Source organism: Idiotropiscis lumnitzeri, unplaced genomic scaffold (assembly GCF_059441095.1).
Source record: "Idiotropiscis lumnitzeri isolate Australia: NSW breed Sydney's pygmy pipehorse unplaced genomic scaffold, RoL_Ilum_1.0 HiC_scaffold_66, whole genome shotgun sequence".
Taxonomy (NCBI): domain Eukaryota; kingdom Metazoa; phylum Chordata; class Actinopteri; order Syngnathiformes; family Syngnathidae; genus Idiotropiscis; species Idiotropiscis lumnitzeri.
The window spans coordinates 116,996-135,722 of NW_028283604.1; the positions used below are offsets into that span (position 1 = coordinate 116,996).

Consider the following 18,727-nt stretch of genomic DNA (forward strand, 5'->3'; position numbering starts at 1 on the left):
ATAAGTTGGCAGCCGTCTTCAGGGCCTGAATATCCTCAAATGTGAAAAATTTCGAGAAGATGGATCATCTGAATCATTTTGCAGGAACTTTTGTTGCCACGGAGAATAATCAGACTCTGCGGCACCGTAATAGCCACGCCCTTCGAAGGAAAGTCACAAAAATAGGGATAGAGTAAGATCAATGTCTTGAGTCTTTTCTAGCCAATTTTCAATCAGATTCGTTAAAAGGGCACCGTGCAGTAAGTCAAAATGTAAAAAATGATATTGATTGGCGCAAGGTGTATAACTGAATATAAACATATAGATGTCTTCAGGTACAGACTTTTTATGTACATGTGAAGTTTTGGATTTTTAGCAGCATGTGCAGGAGAGTTATTAAGCATTTTGTCCATTGCGGCGAAGGAAATCTTAAGTGAAAACTTTGAAGCCCCGCCCCCGTCATATAGTATTTCGGAAACAAAATATTTTAGCCCCAGTGTTTGTCCCAGGTCTTCAGATGCTACAGACAGAATTTTAAGGCAATCAGATGAAGCCTTTAGGATCAGGGTGCAAAAGAATGACCCCTGTAAACATGCAAAAAAGGGCAAAAGTCGGACTTTCAAAAATTCATAACTCACTTCCTGTTCATATTAGACGTTAAAATAAAAAAATTTTCGCCATGCCCGATGAGACTGCCAAGTTTGGTGAGTTTTTGTGCATGTTTCGGGGGTCAAAAATGCGATCGAACAATCGGAAAAATAATAATAATAATAATTTCTACAAAAACAATAGGGACTTCGCAGCGGTCGCTGCTCAGGCCCTAATAATAATAATAATAAAAGTAATAATATTTTCTACAAAAACAATAGGGACCTCGCCGCGGTCGCTGCTCGGGCCCCAATAATAATTTCTACACAAAGTCCATTGTGGTGACCCGCCCCCTTTTAAGTAAATTCAAAATGGCCGACTTCCTGTAAAACCTAGCTCATTGCTCCAAGAGACTTTTTTGTAGGTCTTGGTCTTATACATACAGTGAACCCTCGCTACTTCGCGGTTCACCTTTCGCGGGTTCAGTGCTTCGCGGGTCTAAAAAATATTCGGGGGCATTGTAGTTTCGCCGAGCGGCACGACGGGGCGCTGGAGCGGTTAGACGGCCGGCGTGCGCCGAAGAAGAGCGTGGGCGAAGAGGAGAGTGGACGAAGAAGAGCACGTTCCCCCGGACACGATCGGTGGCGACGTTTCGCGCGGTTCGGACCGTACCAGAGCTCCGGCCGGCGTGCGTGGCAGTTAAGCCGTAGAGGAGCACCTTCCCCGGGCACGGGCGGTGCCAAGCGGCCCCTAAGTTTAACCGAATGGAAGCTCCGGAGGAGGAGGGCATGCTCGCGTCACAGTAAGCCGAAGAGGAGCACCTTCCCCGGGCACGGGCGGTTCCAAGCGGCCCCTAAGTTTAACCGAATGGAAGCTCCGCAGGAGGAGGGCATGCTCGCGTCACAGTAAGCCGAAGAGGAGCACCTTCCCCGGGCACGGGCGGTGCCAAGCGGCCCCTAAGTTTAACCGAATGGAAGCTCCGGGGGAGGAGGGCGGGCGTGTGTCACAGTTAAGCCAAATTGGAGCACCTCTTCTGCCCGGGCACGAGCGGAGCGCGAGGCTGTCAGTTATGAATGAATAAATGAATAAATAAATAAAGAATGCCACCTTTCATTTCACAGGGCACACCGGACGGCGTACCAGCAGGTAAAAGTCGGAGTAATTAAATAAATACAAAAAGAATGGCTGGGGAATAAAAAAATAATACGTTTTAATAATAATTTGTTTTTTTTGTTATAACATGAATTTCACTCTCTCTCTCCCCGTATATATATATATATATATATATATATATATATATATATATATATATTTATTATATATATATATATTTATTATATATATTGTATATTTTTTTTAAGCATTTTTGAAGGTGCGCCGCTACTTCGCGGATTTTCAGTTTTCGCGGGTGGTCTCGGTCCCCATTAACCGCGATAACCGAGGGTTCACTGTACTCCATAAAATTTACAAAAAGCGAGGTGAAACACTCAACCAGAGCTGCTTTTTTTTAACATTTCTCGAGGGCCATGGCGAGCCATTTCAAAAAAGCTGCACAACTAACGTATAAAATATTGATAAATTTGCTCGGCCTGATGTGTGTGTAAAGTTTTACGAGTTGTCGTTCATATTTAGAACCTCATAATCAGCTTTGTTTTATTGCCGAACAGTGCAATGCCACTCCCACAACTTTTCACGAAAAAGGACGAATTTCGTATTGTGACATCCTCATGGCCGAAACAGTCATCCGAGCATATATGAGGGCGACCTTGTTGAGTTGCACGGAGAAAAACATCCAAGAAAATAACTTGTATTAGCTTTTACCAGTTGGTGGCGCTACTACTACGATGTAAAATAAGTTGGTAGATGTCTTCAGGGCTGAAGTATCCTCAAATGTGTACAACTTCGAGAAGATAGGATCATCTGAGTCATGTTGCCGGAGCTTTTGTTGCCACAGAGTACAATCGGACTTTTCAGCACCTTAATAGCCACGCCTTTTGCCAAAACGTCACAAAATTCGGCAGAGAGTAAGATCATTGTCTTGAGTCTTTTCTGACTAATTTTCAGTCGGATTCGTCAAAAGGGCACCGTGCAGTACGTGAAAATTAAAATAAAAACACATTTTTGATTCCACTTGGCGGCACTGTGTGTATAACAAAATAATAACATTAAGATGTCTTCAGGTCGGGACGTTTTATTTACAGGTGAAGGTTTGGATTTTTAGGAGCATGTGCAGGGGAGTTATTAAGCATTCATTTATTTGTATTAGGTTCATTTTGTCTTCTTATTATTGATATTTGACTGATTCATTAAAAGCAGACAATTATGTTTTAGGTTAATTTTTTACCTGACATGTTTCGGCGAGTCTTTCGCCTTCTTCAGAGTGTCGCATGATGGTGTCTTGAGCTGATGTTCCATGAGGGTGTGACTTACCTGTCAAAAAAATGAAAAAATCAGAGCAGTAAAAGAACAAGCACAACATGAACATTACAAATCAGCAATCACTGACCACTGCAAAAGGGAAAACCACATCATGGACCGGGAGAAGGGCAGGGTCATCCGCACAGAAGAGAACAAACAACAGCGCTGGATCAGAGAGGCCATTGAGATCTGCAAGCGAGGCATAAAAACCATGAACAGAGACAAGGGAGCCTTCATCCTCTCTACCACCTGGACCAGCATCTTGGCGGAGTGAACGGACAGCGGGGGGCGTGACTTGCCTTCATTCTTGTGACAGGTAAGTCACGCCCTCATGGAACATCAACTGATAAAGACGGGTCACAAGACACCATCATGTGACACTCTGAAGAAGGCGAAAGACTTTCGTATTGTGACATGCTCAAGGCCTAAACACTCATCCGAGCAAATATAAGGTAGATTTTGTTAACCTGCCCGGAGAAAAACATCAACGAAAATAATTTGTATTTGTTTTAACCAGTTGGTGGCGCTACCACTGCGATCAAAAATAAGTTGGCAGCCGTCTTCAGGGCCTGAATATCCTCAAATGTGAAAGATTTCCAGAAGATGGATCATCTGAATCATTTTGCAGGAACTTTTGTTGCCACGGAGAATAATCAGACTCTGCGGCACCGTAATAGCCACGCCCTTTGAAGGAAAGTCATAAAAATAGGGATAGAGTAAGATCAATGTCTTGAGTCTTTTCTAGCCAATTTTCAATCGGATTCGTTAAAAGGGCACCGTGCAGTACGTCAAAATGTAAAAATTTATATTGATTGGCGCAAGGTGTATAACTGAATATAAACATATAGATGTCTTCAGGTACCGACTCTTTATGTACATGTGAAGTTTTGGATTTTTAGCAGCACGTGCAGGAGAGTTATTAAGCATTTTGTCCATTGCGGCGAAGGAAATCTTAAGTGAAAACTTTGAAGCCCCGCCCCCGTCATATAGTATTTCGGAAACAAAAAATTTTAGCCCCAGTGTTTGTCCCAGGTCTTCAGATGCTCCAGACAGAACTTTAAGGCAATCAGATGAAGCCTTTAGGATCAGGGTGCAAAAGAATGACCCCTGTAAACATGCAAAAAAGGGCAAAAGTCGGACTTTCAAAAATTCATAACTCACTTCCTGTTCATATTAGACGTTAAAATATCAAATTTTTCGCCATGCCCGATGAGACTGCCAAGTTTGGTGAGTTTTTGTGCATGTTTCGGGGGTCAAAAATGCGATCGAACAATCGGAAAAATAATAATAATAATAATTTCTACAAAAACAATAGGGACTTCGCAGCGGTCGCTGCTCAGGCCCTAATAATAATAATAATAATATTAATAATAATAAAAGTAATAATATTTTCTACAAAAACAATAGGGACCTCGCAGCCGTCGCAGCTCGGGCCCTAATAACAATTTCTAGAAAAACAATAGGGACCTCGCAGCGGTCACTGCTCGGGCCCTAATAATAATAATAATAAAAATAATAATAATTTCCACAAAAACAATGGGGACCTCGTAGCGGTCGCTGCTCAGGCCCTATTAATAATTTCTACAAAAACAATAGGGACCTCGCCGCCGTCGCTGCTCGGGCCCCAATAATAATTTCTACACAAAGTCCATTGTGGTGACCCGCCCCCTTTTAAGTAAATTCAAAATGGCCGACTTCCTGTAAAACCTAGCTCATTGCTCCAAGAGACTTTTTTGTAGGTCTTGGTCTTATACATACAGTGAACCCTCGCTACTTCGCGGTTCACCTTTCGCGGGTTCAGTGCTTCGCGGGTCTAAAAAATATTCGGGGGCATTGTAGTTTCGCCGAGCGGCACGACGGGGCGCTGGAGCGGTTAGACGGCCGGCGTGCGCCGAAGAAGAGCGTGGGCGAAGAGGAGAGTGGACGAAGAAGAGCACGTTCTCCCGGACACGATCGGTGGCGACGTTTCGCGCGGTTCGGACCGTACCAGAGCTCCGGCCGGCGTGCGTGGCAGTTAAGCCGTAGAGGAGCACCTTCCCCGGGCACGGGCGGTGCCAAGCGGCCCCTAAGTTTAACCGAATGGAAGCTCCGGAGGAGGAGGGCATGCTCGCGTCACAGTAAGCCGAAGAGGAGCACCTTCCCCGGGCACGGGCGGTTCCAAGCGGCCCCTAAGTTTAACCGAATGGAAGCTCCGGAGGAGGAGGGCATGCTCGCGTCACAGTAAGCCGAAGAGGAGCACCTTCCCCGGGCACGGGCGGTTCCAAGCGGCCCCTAAGTTTAACTGAATGGAAGCTCCGGAGGAGGAGGGCATGCTCGCGTCACAGTAAGCCGAAGAGGAGCACCTTCCCCGGGCACGGGCGGTGCCAAGCGGCCCCTAAGTTTAACAGAATGGAAGTTCCGGGGGAGGAGGGCGGGCGTGTGTCACAGTTAAGCCGAATTGGAGCACCTCTTCCGCCCGGGCACGAGCGGAGCGCGAGGCTGTCAGTTATGAATGAATAAATGAATAAATAAATAAAGAATGCCACCTTTCATTTCACAGGGCACACCGGACGGCGTACCAGCAGGTAAAAGTCGGAGTAATTAAATAAATACAAAAAGAATGGCTGGGGAATAAAAAAATAATACGTTTTAATAATAATTTGGTTTTTTTGTTATAAAATGAATTTCACTCTCTCTCTCCCCGTATATATATATATATATATATATATATATATATATATATCTATATATATATATATTGTATATTTTTTTTAAGCATTTTTGAAGGTGCGCCGCTACTTCGCGGATTTTCAGTTTTCGCGGGTGGTCTCGGTCCCCATTAACCGCGATAACCGAGGGTTCACTGTACTCCATAAAATTTACAAAAAGCGAGGTGAAACACTCAATCAGGGCTGCTTTTTTGAACATTTCTCGAGGGCCATGGCGAGCCATTTCAAAAAAGCTGCACAACTAACGTATAAAATATTGATAAATTTGCTCGGCCTGATGTGTCTGTAAAGTTTCACGAGTTGTCGTTCATATTTAGAACCTCATAATCAGCGTTGTTTTATTGCCGAACAGTGCAATGCCACTCCCACAACTTTTCACGAAAAAGGACTAATTTCGTATTGTGACATCCTCATGGCCGAAACAGTCATCCGAGCATATATGAGGGCGACCTTGTTGAGTTGCACGGAGAAAAACATCCAAGAAAATAACTTGTATTAGCTTTTACCAGTTGGTGGCGCTACTACTACGATGTAAAATAAGTTGGTAGATGTCTTCTGGGCTGAAGTATCCTCAAATGTGTACAACTTCGAGAAGATAGGATCATCTGAGTCATGTTGCCGGAGCTTTTGTTGCCACAGAGTACAATCGGACTTTTCAGCACCGTAATAGCCACGCCTTTTGCCAAAACGTCACAAAATTCGGCAGAAAGTAAGATCATTGTCTTGAGTCTTTTCTGACTAATTTTCAGTCGGATTCGTCAAAAGGGCACCGTGCAGTACGTGAAAATTAAAATAAAAACAAATTTTTGATTCCACTTGGCGGCGCTGTGTGTATAACAAAATAATAACATTAAGATGTCTTCAGGTCGGGACGTTTTATTTACAGGTGAAGGTTTGGATTTTTAGGAGCATGTGCAGGGGAGTTATTAAGCATTCATTTATTTGTATTAGGTTCATTTTGTCTTCTTATTATTGATATTTGACTGATTCATTAAAAGCAGACAATTATGTTTTAGGTTAATTTTTTACCTGACATGTTTCGGCGAGTCTTTTGCCTTCTTCAGAGTGTCGCATGATGGTGTCTTGAGACCCGTCTTTATCAGCTGATGTTCCATGAGGGTGTGACTTACCTGTCAAAAAAATGAAAAAATCAGAGCAGTAAAAGAACAAGCACAACATGAACATTACAAATCAGCAATCACTGACCACTGCAAAAGGGAAAACCACATCATGGACCGGGAGAAGGGCAGGGTCATCCGCACCGAAGAGAACAAACAACAGCGCTGGATCAGAGAGGCCATTGAGATCTGCAAGCGAGGCATAAAAACCATGAACAGAGACAAGGGAGCCTTCATCCTCTCTACCACCTGGAGCAGCATTTTGGCGGAGTGAACGGACAGCGGGGGGCGTGACTTGCCTTCATTCTTGTGACAGGTAAGTCACGCCCTCATGGAACATCAGCTGATAAAGACGGGTCACAAGACAGCATCATGTGACACTCTGAAGAAGGCGAAAGACTTTCGTATTGTGACATGCTCAAGGCCTAAACACTCATCCGAGCAAATATAAGGTAGATTTTGTTCACCTGCCCGGAGAAAAACATCAACGAAAATAATTTGTATTTGTTTTAACCAGTTGGTGGCGCTACCACTGCGATCAAAAATAAGTTGGCAGCCGTCTTCAGGGCCTGAATATCCTCAAATGTGAAAAATTTCGAGAAGATGGATCATCTGAATCATTTTGCAGGAACTTTTGTTGCCACTGAGAATAATCAGACTCTGCGGCACCGTAATAGCCACGCCCTTCGAAGGAAAGTCACAAAAATAGGGATAGAGTAAGATCAATGTCTTGAGTCTTTTCTAGCCAATTTTCAATCAGATTCGTTAAAAGGGCACCGTGCAGTACGTCAAAATGTAAAAAATGATATTGATTGGCGCAAGGTGTATAACTGAATATAAACATATAGATGTCTTCAGGTACAGACTTTTTATGTACATGTGAAGTTTTGGATTTTTAGCAGCATGTGCAGGAGAGTTATTAAGCATTTTGTCCATTGCGGCGAAGGAAATCTTAAGTGAAAACTTTGAAGACCCGCCCCCGTCATATAGTATTTCGGAAACAAAAAATTTTAGCCCCAGTGTTTGTCCCAGGTCTTCAGATGCTACAGACAGAATTTTAAGGCAATCAGATGAAGCCTTTAGGATCAGGGTGCAAAAGAATGACCCCTGTAAACATGCAAAAAAGGGCAAAAGTCGGACTTTCAAAAATTCATAACTCACTTCCTGTTCATATTAGACGTTAAAATATCAAATTTTTCGCCATGCCCGATGAGACTGCCAAGTTTGGTGAGTTTTTGTGCATGTTTCGGGGGTCAAAAATGCGATCGAACAATCGGAAAAATAATAATAATAATAATTTCTACAAAAACAATAGGGACTTCGCAGCGGTCGCTGCTCAGGCCCTAATAATAATAATAATAATATTAATAATAATAAAAGTAATAATATTTTCTACAAAAACAATAGGGACCTCGCAGCCGTCGCAGCTCGGGCCCTAATAACAATTTCTAGAAAAACAATAGGGACCTCGCAGCGGTCACTGCTCGGGCCCTAATAATAATAATAATAAAAATAATAATAATTTCCACAAAAACAATGGGGACCTCGTAGCGGTCGCTGCTCAGGCCCTAATAATAATTTCTACAAAAACAATAGGGACCTCGCCGCCGTCGCTGCTCGGGCCCCAATAATAATTTCTACACAAAGTCCATTGTGGTGACCCGCCCCCTTTTAAATAAATTCAAAATGGCCGACTTCCTGTAAAACCTAGCTCATTGCTCCAAGAGACTTTTTTGTAGGTCTTGGTCTTATACATACAGTGAACCCTCGCTACTTCGCGGTTCACCTTTCGCGGGTTCAGTGCTTCGCGGGTCTAAAAAATATTCGGGGGCATTGTAGTTTCGCCGAGCGAAAATAATTTGTATTTGTTTTAACCAGTTGGTGGCGCTACCACTGCGATCAAAAATAAGTTGGCAGCCGTCTTCAGGGCCTGAATATCCTCAAATGGGGCGCTGGAGCGGCTAGACGGCCGGCGTGCGCCGAAGAAGAGCGTGGGCGAAGAGGAGAGTGGACGAAGAAGAGCACGTTCTCCCGGACACGATCGGTGGCGACGTTTCGCGCGGTTCGGACCGTACCAGAGCTCCGGCCGGCGTGCGTGGCAGTTAAGCCGTAGAGGAGCACCTTCCCCGGGCACGGGCGGTGCCAAGCGGCCCCTAAGTTTAACCGAATGGAAGCTCCGGAGGAGGAGGGCATGCTCGCGTCACAGTAAGCCGAAGAGGAGCACCTTCCCCGGGCACGGGCGGTTCCAAGCGGCCCCTAAGTTTAACCGAATGGAAGCTCCGGAGGAGGAGGGCAAGCTCGCGTCACAGTAAGCCGAAGAGGAGCACCTTCCCCGGGCACGGGCGGTTCCAAGCGGCCCCTAAGTTTAACTGAATGGAAGCTCCGGAGGAGGAGGGCATGCTCGCGTCACAGTAAGCCGAAGAGGAGCACCTTCCCCGGGCACGGGCGGTGCCAAGCGGCCCCTAAGTTTAACAGAATGGAAGTTCCGGGGGAGGAGGGCGGGCGTGTGTCACAGTTAAGCCGAATTGGAGCACCTCTTCCGCCCGGGCACGAGCGGAGCGCGAGGCTGTCAGTTATGAATGAATAAATGAATAAATAAATAAAGAATGCCACCTTTCATTTCACAGGGCACACCGGACGGCGTACCAGCAGGTAAAAGTCGGAGTAATTAAATAAATACAAAAAGAATGGCTGGGGAATAAAAAAATAATACGTTTTAATAATAATTTGGTTTTTTTGTTATAAAATGAATTTCACTCTCTCTCTCCCCGTATATATATATATATATATATATATATATATATCTATATATATATATATTGTATATTTTTTTTAAGCATTTTTGAAGGTGCGCCGCTACTTCGCGGATTTTCAGTTTTCGCGGGTGGTCTCGGTCCCCATTAACCGCGATAACCGAGGGTTCACTGTACTCCATAAAATTTACAAAAAGCGAGGTGAAACACTCAATCAGGGCTGCTTTTTTGAACATTTCTCGAGGGCCATGGCGAGCCATTTCAAAAAAGCTGCACAACTAACGTATAAAATATTGATAAATTTGCTCGGCCTGATGTGTGTGTAAAGTTTCACGAGTTGTCGTTCATATTTAGAACCTCATAATCAGCGTTGTTTTATTTCCGAACAGTGCAATGCCACTCCCACAACTTTTCACGAAAAAGGACTAATTTCGTATTGTGACATCCTCATGGCCGAAACAGTCATCCGAGCATATATGAGGGCGACCTTGTTGAGTTGCACGGAGAAAAACATCCAAGAAAATAACTTGTATTAGCTTTTACCAGTTGGTGGCGCTACTACTACGATGTAAAATAAGTTGGTAGATGTCTTCTGGGCTGAAGTATCCTCAAATGTGTACAACTTCGAGAAGATAGGATCATCTGAGTCATGTTGCCGGAGCTTTTGTTGCCACAGAGTACAATCGGACTTTTCAGCACCGTAATAGCCACGCCTTTTGCCAAAACGTCACAAAATTCGGCAGAGAGTAAGATCATTGTCTTGAGTCTTTTCTGACTAATTTTCAGTCGGATTCGTCAAAAGGGCACCGTGCAGTACGTGAAAATTAAAATAAAAACAAATTTTTGATTCCACTTGGCGGCGCTGTGTGTATAACAAAATAATAACATTAAGATGTCTTCAGGTCGGGACGTTTTATTTACAGGTGAAGGTTTGGATTTTTAGGAGCATGTGCAGGGGAGTTATTAAGCATTCATTTATTTGTATTAGGTTCATTTTGTCTTCTTATTATTGATATTTGACTGATTCATTAAAAGCAGACAATTATGTTTTAGGTTAATTTTTTACCTGACATGTTTCGGCGAGTCTTTTGCCTTCTTCAGAGTGTCGCATGATGGTGTCTTGAGACCCGTCTTTATCAGCTGATGTTCCATGAGGGTGTGACTTACCTGTCAAAAAAATGAAAAAATCAGAGCAGTAAAAGAACAAGCACAACATGAACATTACAAATCAGCAATCACTGACCACTGCAAAAGGGAAAACCACATCATGGACCGGGAGAAGGGCAGGGTCATCCGCACCGAAGAGAACAAACAACAGCGCTGGATCAGAGAGGCCATTGAGATCTGCAAGCGAGGCATAAAAACCATGAACAGAGACAAGGGAGCCTTCATCCTCTCTACCACCTGTAGCAGCATTTTGGCGGAGTGAACGGACAGCGGGGGGCGTGACTTGCCTTCATTCTTGTGACAGGTAAGTCACGCCCTCATGGAACATCAGCTGATAAAGACGGGCCACAAGACACCATCATGTGACACTCTGAAGAAGGCGAAAGACTTTCGTATTGTGACATCCTCAAGGCCTAAACACTCATCCGAGCAAATGTAAGGTAGATTTTGTAAACCTGCCCGGAGAAAAAAATCAACGAAAATAATTTGTATTTGTTTTAACCAGTTGGTGGCGCTACCACTGCGATCAAAAATAAGTTGGCAGCCGTCTTCAGGGCCTGAATATCCTCAAATGTGAAAAATTTCGAGAAGATGGATCATCTGAATCATTTTGCAGGAACTTTTGTTGCCACGGAGAATAATCAGACTCTGCGGCACCGTAATAGCCACGCCCTTCGAAGGAAAGTCACAAAAATAGGGATAGAGTAAGATCAATGTCTTGAGTCTTTTCTAGCCAATTTTCAATCAGATTCGTTAAAAGGGCACCGTGCAGTACGTCAAAATGTAAAAATTGATATTGATTGGCGCAAGGTGTATAACTGAATATAAACATATAGATGTCTTCAGGTACAGACTCTTTATGTACATGTGAAGTTTTGGATTTTTAGCAGCATGTGCAGGAATGTTACTAAGCATTTTGTCCATTGCGGCGAAGGAAATCTTAAGTGAAAACTTTGAAGCCCCGCCCCCGTCATATAGTATTTCGGAAACAAAAAATTTTAGCCCCAGTGTTTGTCCCAGGTCTTCAGATGCTACAGACAGAATTTTAAGGCAATCAGATGAAGCCTTTAGGATCAGGGTGCAAAAGAATGACCCCTGTAAACATGCAAAAAAGGGCAAAAGTCGGACTTTCAAAAATTCATAACTCACTTCCTGTTCATATTAGACGTTAAAATATCAAATTTTTCGCCATGCCCGATGAGACTGCCAAGTTTGGTGAGTTTTTGTGCATGTTTCGGGGGTCAAAAATGCGATCGAACAATCGGAAAAATAATAATAATAATAATTTCTACAAAAACAATAGGGACTTCGCAGCGGTCGCTGCTCAGGCCCTAATAATAATAATAATAATAATAATAAAAGTAATAATGTTTTCTACAAAAACAATAGGGACCTCGCCGCGGTCGCTGCTCGGGGCCCAATAATAATTTCTACACAAAGTCCATTGTGGTGACCCGCCCCCTTTTAAGTAAATTCAAAATGGCCGACTTCCTGTAAAACCTAGCTCATTGCTCCAAGAGACTTTTTTGTAGGTCTTGGTCTTATACATACAGTGAACCCTCGCTACTTCGCGGTTCACCTTTCGCGGGTTCAGTGCTTCGCGGGTCTAAAAAATATTCGGGGGCATTGTAGTTTCGCCGAGCGGCACGACGGGGCGCTGGAGCGGTTAGACGGCCGGCGTGCGCCGAAGAAGAGCGTGGGCGAAGAGGAGAGTGGACGAAGAAGAGCACGTTCCCCCGGACACGATCGGTGGCGACGTTTCGCGCGGTTCGGACCGTACCAGAGCTCCGGCCGGCGTGCGTGGCAGTTAAGCCGTAGAGGAGCACCTTCCCCGGGCACGGGCGGTTCCAAGCGGCCCCTAAGTTTAACCGAATGGAAGCTCCGGAGGAGGAGGGCATGCTCGCGTCACAGTAAGCCGAAGAGGAGCACCTTCCCCGGGCACGGGCGGTGCCAAGCGGCCCCTAAGTTTAACCGAATGGAAGCTCCGGGGGAGGAGGGCGGGCGTGTGTCACAGTTAAGCCAAATTGGAGCACCTCTTCTGCCCGGGCACGAGCGGAGCGCGAGGCTGTCAGTTATGAATGAATAAATGAATAAATAAATAAAGAATGCCACCTTTCATTTCACAGGGCACACCGGACGGCGTACCAGCAGGTAAAAGTCGGAGTAATTAAATAAATACTAAAAGAATGGCTGGGGAATAAAAAAATAATACGTTTTAATAATAATTTGGTTTTTTTGTTATAACATGAATTTCACTCTCTCTCTCCCCGTATATATATATATATATATATATATATATATATATATATATATATATTTATTATATATATTGTTTATTTTTTTTAAGCATTTTTGAAGGTGCGCCGCTACTTCGCGGATTTTCAGTTTTCGCGGGTGGTCTCGGTCCCCGTTAACCGCGATAACCGAGGGTTCACTGTACTCCATAAAATTTACAAAAAGCGAGGTGAAACACTCAACCAGAGCTGCTTTTTTTAACATTTCTCGAGGGCCATGGCGAGCCATTTAAAAAAAGCTGCACAACTAACGTATAAAATATTGATAAATTTGCTCGGCCTGATGTGTGTGTAAAGTTATACGAGTTGTCGTTCATATTTAGAACCTCATAATCAGCTTTGTTTTATTGCCGAACAGTGCAATGCCACTCCCACAACTTTTCATGAAAAAGGACGAATTTCGTATTGTGACATCCTCATGGCCGAAACAGTCATCCGAGCATATATGAGGGCGACCTTGTTGAGTTGCACGGAGAAAAACATCCAAGAAAATAACTTGTATTAGCTTTTACCAGTTGGTGGCGCTACTACTACGATGGAAAATAAGTTGGTAGATGTCTTCAGGGCTGAAGTATCCTCAAATGTGTACAACTTCGAGAAGATAGGATCATCTGAGTCATGTTGCCGGAGCTTTTGTTGCCACAGAGTACAATCGGACTTTTCAGCACCTTAATAGCCACGCCTTTTGCCAAAACGTCACAAAATTCGGCAGAGAGTAAGATCATTGTCTTGAGTCTTTTCTGACTCATTTTCAGTCGGATTCGTCAAAAGGGCACCGTGCAGTACGTGAAAATTAAAATAAAAACTAATTTTTGATTCCACTTGGCGGCACTGTGTGTATAACAAAATAATAACATTAAGATGTCTTCAGGTCGGGACGTTTTATTTACAGGTGAAGGTTTGGATTTTTAGGAGCATGTGCAGGGGAGTTATTAAGCATTCATTTATTTGTATTAGGTTCATTTTGTCTTCTTATTATTGATATTTGACTGATTCATTAAAAGCAGACAATTATGTTTTAGGTTAATTTTTTACCTGACATGTTTCGGCGAGTCTTTCGCCTTCTTCAGAGTGTCGCATGATGGTGTCTTGAGACCCGTCTTTATCAGCTGATGTTCCATGAGGGTGTGACTTACCTGTCAAAAAAATGAAAAAATCAGAGCAGTAAAAGAACAAGCACAACATGAACATTACAAATCAGCAATCACTGACCACTGCAAAAGGGAAAACCACATCATGGACCGGGAGAAGGGCAGGGTCATCCGCACAGAAGAGAACAAACAACAGCGCTGGATCAGAGAGGCCATTGAGATCTGCAAGCGAGGCATAAAAACCATGAACAGAGACAAGGGAGCCTTCATCCTCTCTACCACCTGGACCAGCATCTTGGCGGAGTGAACGGACAGCGGGGGGCGTGACTTGCCTTCATTCTTGTGACAGGTAAGTCACGCCCTCATGGAACATCAGCTGATAAAGACGGGTCACAAGACAGCATCATGTGACACTCTGAAGAAGGCGAAAGACTTTTGTATTGTGACATGCTCAAGGCCTAAACACTCATCCGAGCAAATATAAGGTAGATTTTGTTCACCTGCCCGGAGAAAAACATCAACGAAAATAATTTGTATTTGTTTTAACCAGTTGGTGGCGCTACCACTGCGATCAAAAATAAGTTGGCAGCCGTCTTCAGGGCCTGAATATCCTGAAATGTGAAAGATTTCCAGAAGATGGATCATCTGAATCATTTTGCAGGAACTTTTGTTGCCACGGAGAATAATCAGACTCTGCGGCACCGTAATAGCCACGCCCTTTGAAGGAAAGTCATAAAAATAGGGATAGAGTAAGATCAATGTCTTGAGTCTTTTCTAGCCAATTTTCAATCGGATTCGTTAAAAGGGCACCATGCAGTACGTCAAAATGTAAAAAATGATATTGATTGGCGCAAGGTGTATAACTGAATATAAACATATAGATGTCTTCAGGTACAGACTCTTTATGTACATGTGAAGTTTTGGATTTTTAGCAGCATGTGCAGGAGAGTTATTAAGCATTTTGTCCATTGCGGCGAAGGAAATCTTAAGTGAAAACTTTGAAGCCCCGCCCCCGTCATATAGTATTTCGGAAACAAAAAATTTTAGCCCCAGTGTTTGTCCCAGGTCTTCAGATGCTACAGACAGAATTTTAAGGCAATCAGATGAAGCCTTTAGGATCAGGGTGCAAAAGAATGACCCCTGTAAACATGCAAAAAAGGGCAAAAGTCGGACTTTCAAAAATTCATAACTCACTTCCTGTTCATATTAGACGTTAAAATATCAAATTTTTCGCCATGCCCGATGAGACTGCCAAGTTTGGTGAGTTTTTGTGCATGTTTCGGGGGTCAAAAATGCGATCGAACAATCGGAAAAATAATAATAATAATAATTTCTACAAAAACAATAGGGACTTCGCAGCGGTCGCTGCTCAGGCCCTAATAATAATAATAATAATAATAATAAAAGTAATAATATTTTCTACAAAAACAATAGGGACCTCGCCGCGGTCGCGGCTCGGGCCCCAATAATAATTTCTACACAAAGTCCATTGTGGTGACCCGCCACCTTTTAAGTAAATTCAAAATGGCCGACTTCCTGTAAAACCTAGCTCATTGCTCCAAGAGACTTTTTTGTAGGTCTTGGTCTTATACATACAGTGAATCCTCGCTACTTCGCGGTTCACCTTTCGCGGGTTCAGTGCTTCGCGGGTCTAAAAAATATTCGGGGGCATTGTAGTTTCGCCGAGCGGCACGACGGGGCGCTGGAGCGGTTAGACGGCCGGCGTGCGCCGAAGAAGAGCGTGGGCGAAGAGGAGAGTGGACGAAGAAGAGCACGTTCTCCCGGACACGATCGGTGGCGACGTTTCGCGCGGTTCGGACCGTACCAGAGCTCCGGCCAGCGTGCGTGGCAGTTAAGCCGTAGAGGAGCACCTTCCCCGGGCACGGGCGGTGCCAAGCGGCCCCTAAGTTTAACCGAATGGAAGCTCCGGAGGAGGAGGGCATGCTCGCGTCACAATAAGCCGAAGAGGAGCACCTTCCCCGGGCACGGGCGGTTCCAAGCGGCCCCTAAGTTTAACCGAATGGAAGCTCCGGGGGCGGAGGGCGGGCGTGTGTCACAGTTAAGCCAAATTGGAGCACCTCTTCTGCCCGGGCACGAGCGGAGCGCGAGGCTGTCAGTTATGAATGAATAAATGAATAAATAAATAAAGAATGCCACCTTTCATTTCACAGGGCACACCGGACGGCGTACCAGCAGGTAAAAGTCGGAGTAATTAAATAAATACTAAAAGAATGGCTGGGGAATAAAAAAATAATACGTTTTAATAATAATTTGGTTTTTTTGTTATAACATGAATTTCACTCTCTCTCTCCCCGTATATATATATATATATATATATATATATATATATATAAATATATATATATTTATTATATATATTGTTTATTTTTTTTAAGCATTTTTGAAGGGGCGCCGCTACTTCGCGGATTTTCAGTTTTCGCGGGTGGTCTCGGTCCCCGTTAACCGCGATAACCGAGGGTTCACTGTACTCCATAAAATTTACAAAAAGCGAGGTGAAACACTCAACCAGAGCTGCTTTTTTTAACATTTCTCGAGGGCCATGGCGAGCCATTTCAAAAAAGCTGCACAACTAACGTATAAAATATTGATAAATTTGCTCGGCCTGATGTGTGTGTAAAGTTTTACGAGTTGTCGTTCATATTTAGAACCTCATAATCAGCTTTGTTTTATTGCCGAACAGTGCAATGCCACTCCCACAACTTTTCACGAAAAAGGACGAATTTCGTATTGTGACATCCTCATGGCCGAAACAGTCATCCGAGCAAATATAAGGTAGATTTTGTTCACCTGCCCGGAGAAAAACATCAACGAAAATAATTTGTATTTGTTTTAACCAGTTGGTGGCGCTACCACTGCGATCAAAAATAAATTGGCAGCCGTCTTCAGGGCCTGAATATCCTCAAATGTGAAAAATTTCGAGAAGATGGATCATCTGAATCATTTTGCAGGAACTTTTGTTGCCACGGAGAATAATCAGACTCTGCGGCACCGTAATAGCCACGCCCTTCGAAGGAAAGTCACAAAAATAGGGATAGAGTAAGATCAATGTCTTGAGTCTTTTCTAGCCAATTTTCAATCAGATTCGTTAAAAGGGCACCGTGCAGTACGTCAAAATGTAAAAAATGATATTGATTGGCGCAAGGTGTATAACTGAATATAAACATATAGATGTCTTCAGGTACAGACTTTTTATGTACATGTGAAGTTTTGGATTTTTAGCAGCATGTGCAGGAGAGTTATTAAGCATTTTGTCCATTGCGGCGAAGGAAATCTTAAGTGAAAACTTTGAAGCCCCGCCCCCGTCATATAGTATTTCGGAAACAAAAAATTTTAGCCCCAGTGTTTGTCCCAGGTCTTCAGATGCTACAGACAGAATTTTAAGGCAATCAGATGAAGCCTTTAGGATAAGGGTGCAAAAGAATGACCCCTGTAAACATGCAAAAAAGGGCAAAAGTCGGACTTTCAAAAATTCATAACTCACTTCCTGTTCATATTAGACGTTAAAATATCAAATTTTTCGCCATGCCCGATGAGACTGCCAAGTTTGGTGAGTTTTTGTGCATGTTTCGGGGGTCAAAAATGCGATCGAACAATCGGAAAAATAATAATAATAATAATTTCTACAAAAACAATAGGGACTTTGCAGCGGTCGCTGCTCAGGCCCTAATAATAATAATAATAATATTAATAATAATAAAAGTAATAATATTTTCTACAAAAACAATAGGGACCTCGCAGCCGTCGCAGCTCGGGCCCTAATAACAATTTCTAGAAAAACAATAGGGACCTCGCAGCGGTCACTGCTCGGGCCCTAATAATAATAATAATAAAAATAATAATAATTTCCACAAAAACAATGGGGACCTCGTAGCGGTCGCTGCTCAGGCCCTAATAATAATTTCTACAAAAACAATAGGGACCTCGCCGCCGTCGCTGCTCGGGCCCCAATAATAATTTCTACACAAAGTCCATTGTGGTGACTCGCCCCCTTTTAAGTAAATTCAAAATGGCCGACTTCCTGTAAAACCTAGCTCATTGCTCCAAGAGACTTTTTTGTAGGTCTTGGTCTTATACATACAGTGAACCCTCGCTACTTCGCGGTTCACCTTTCGCGGGTTCAGTGCTTCGCGGGTCTAAAAAATATTCGGGGGCATTGTAGTTTCGCCGAGCGGCACGACGGGGCGCTGGAGCGGTTAGACGGCCGGCGTGCGCCGAAGAAGAGCGTGGGCGAAGAGGAGAGTGGACGAAGAAGAGCACGTTCTCCCGGACACGATCGGTGGCGACGTTTCGCGCGGTTCGGACCGTACCAGAGCTCCGGCCGGCGTGCGTGGCAGTTAAGCCGTAGAGGAGCACCTTCCCCGGGCACGGGCGGTGCCAAGCGGCCCCTAAGTTTAACCGAATGGAAGCTCCGGAGGAGGAGGGCATGCTCGCGTCACAGTAAGCCGAAGAGGAGCACCTTCCCCGGGCACGGGCGGTTCCAAGCGGCCCCTAAGTTTAACCGAATGGAAGCTCCGGAGGAGGAGGGCATGCTCGCGTCACAGTAAGCCGAAGAGGAGCACCTTCCCCGGGCACGGGCGGTTCCAAGCGGCC

The 18,727-nt window shown here is 44.0% G+C and overlaps 1 long non-coding RNA gene across 3 annotated transcripts in view; it reads right to left on the reverse strand.

Moving 5' to 3' along the window:
* The window catches only part of LOC148315654 (uncharacterized), a 29,320-nt gene extending 26,334 nt beyond the window's left edge, over positions 1-2,986 (reverse strand). For all 3 annotated transcript variants that reach the window (XR_015840715.1, XR_015840714.1, XR_015840716.1), the window contains exon 1: positions 2,912-2,986. This is a non-coding gene — a long non-coding RNA (uncharacterized LOC148315654). The remainder of the gene's footprint in view (positions 1-2,911) is intronic.
* Between the last annotated feature and the right edge of the window lie 15,741 nt (positions 2,987-18,727).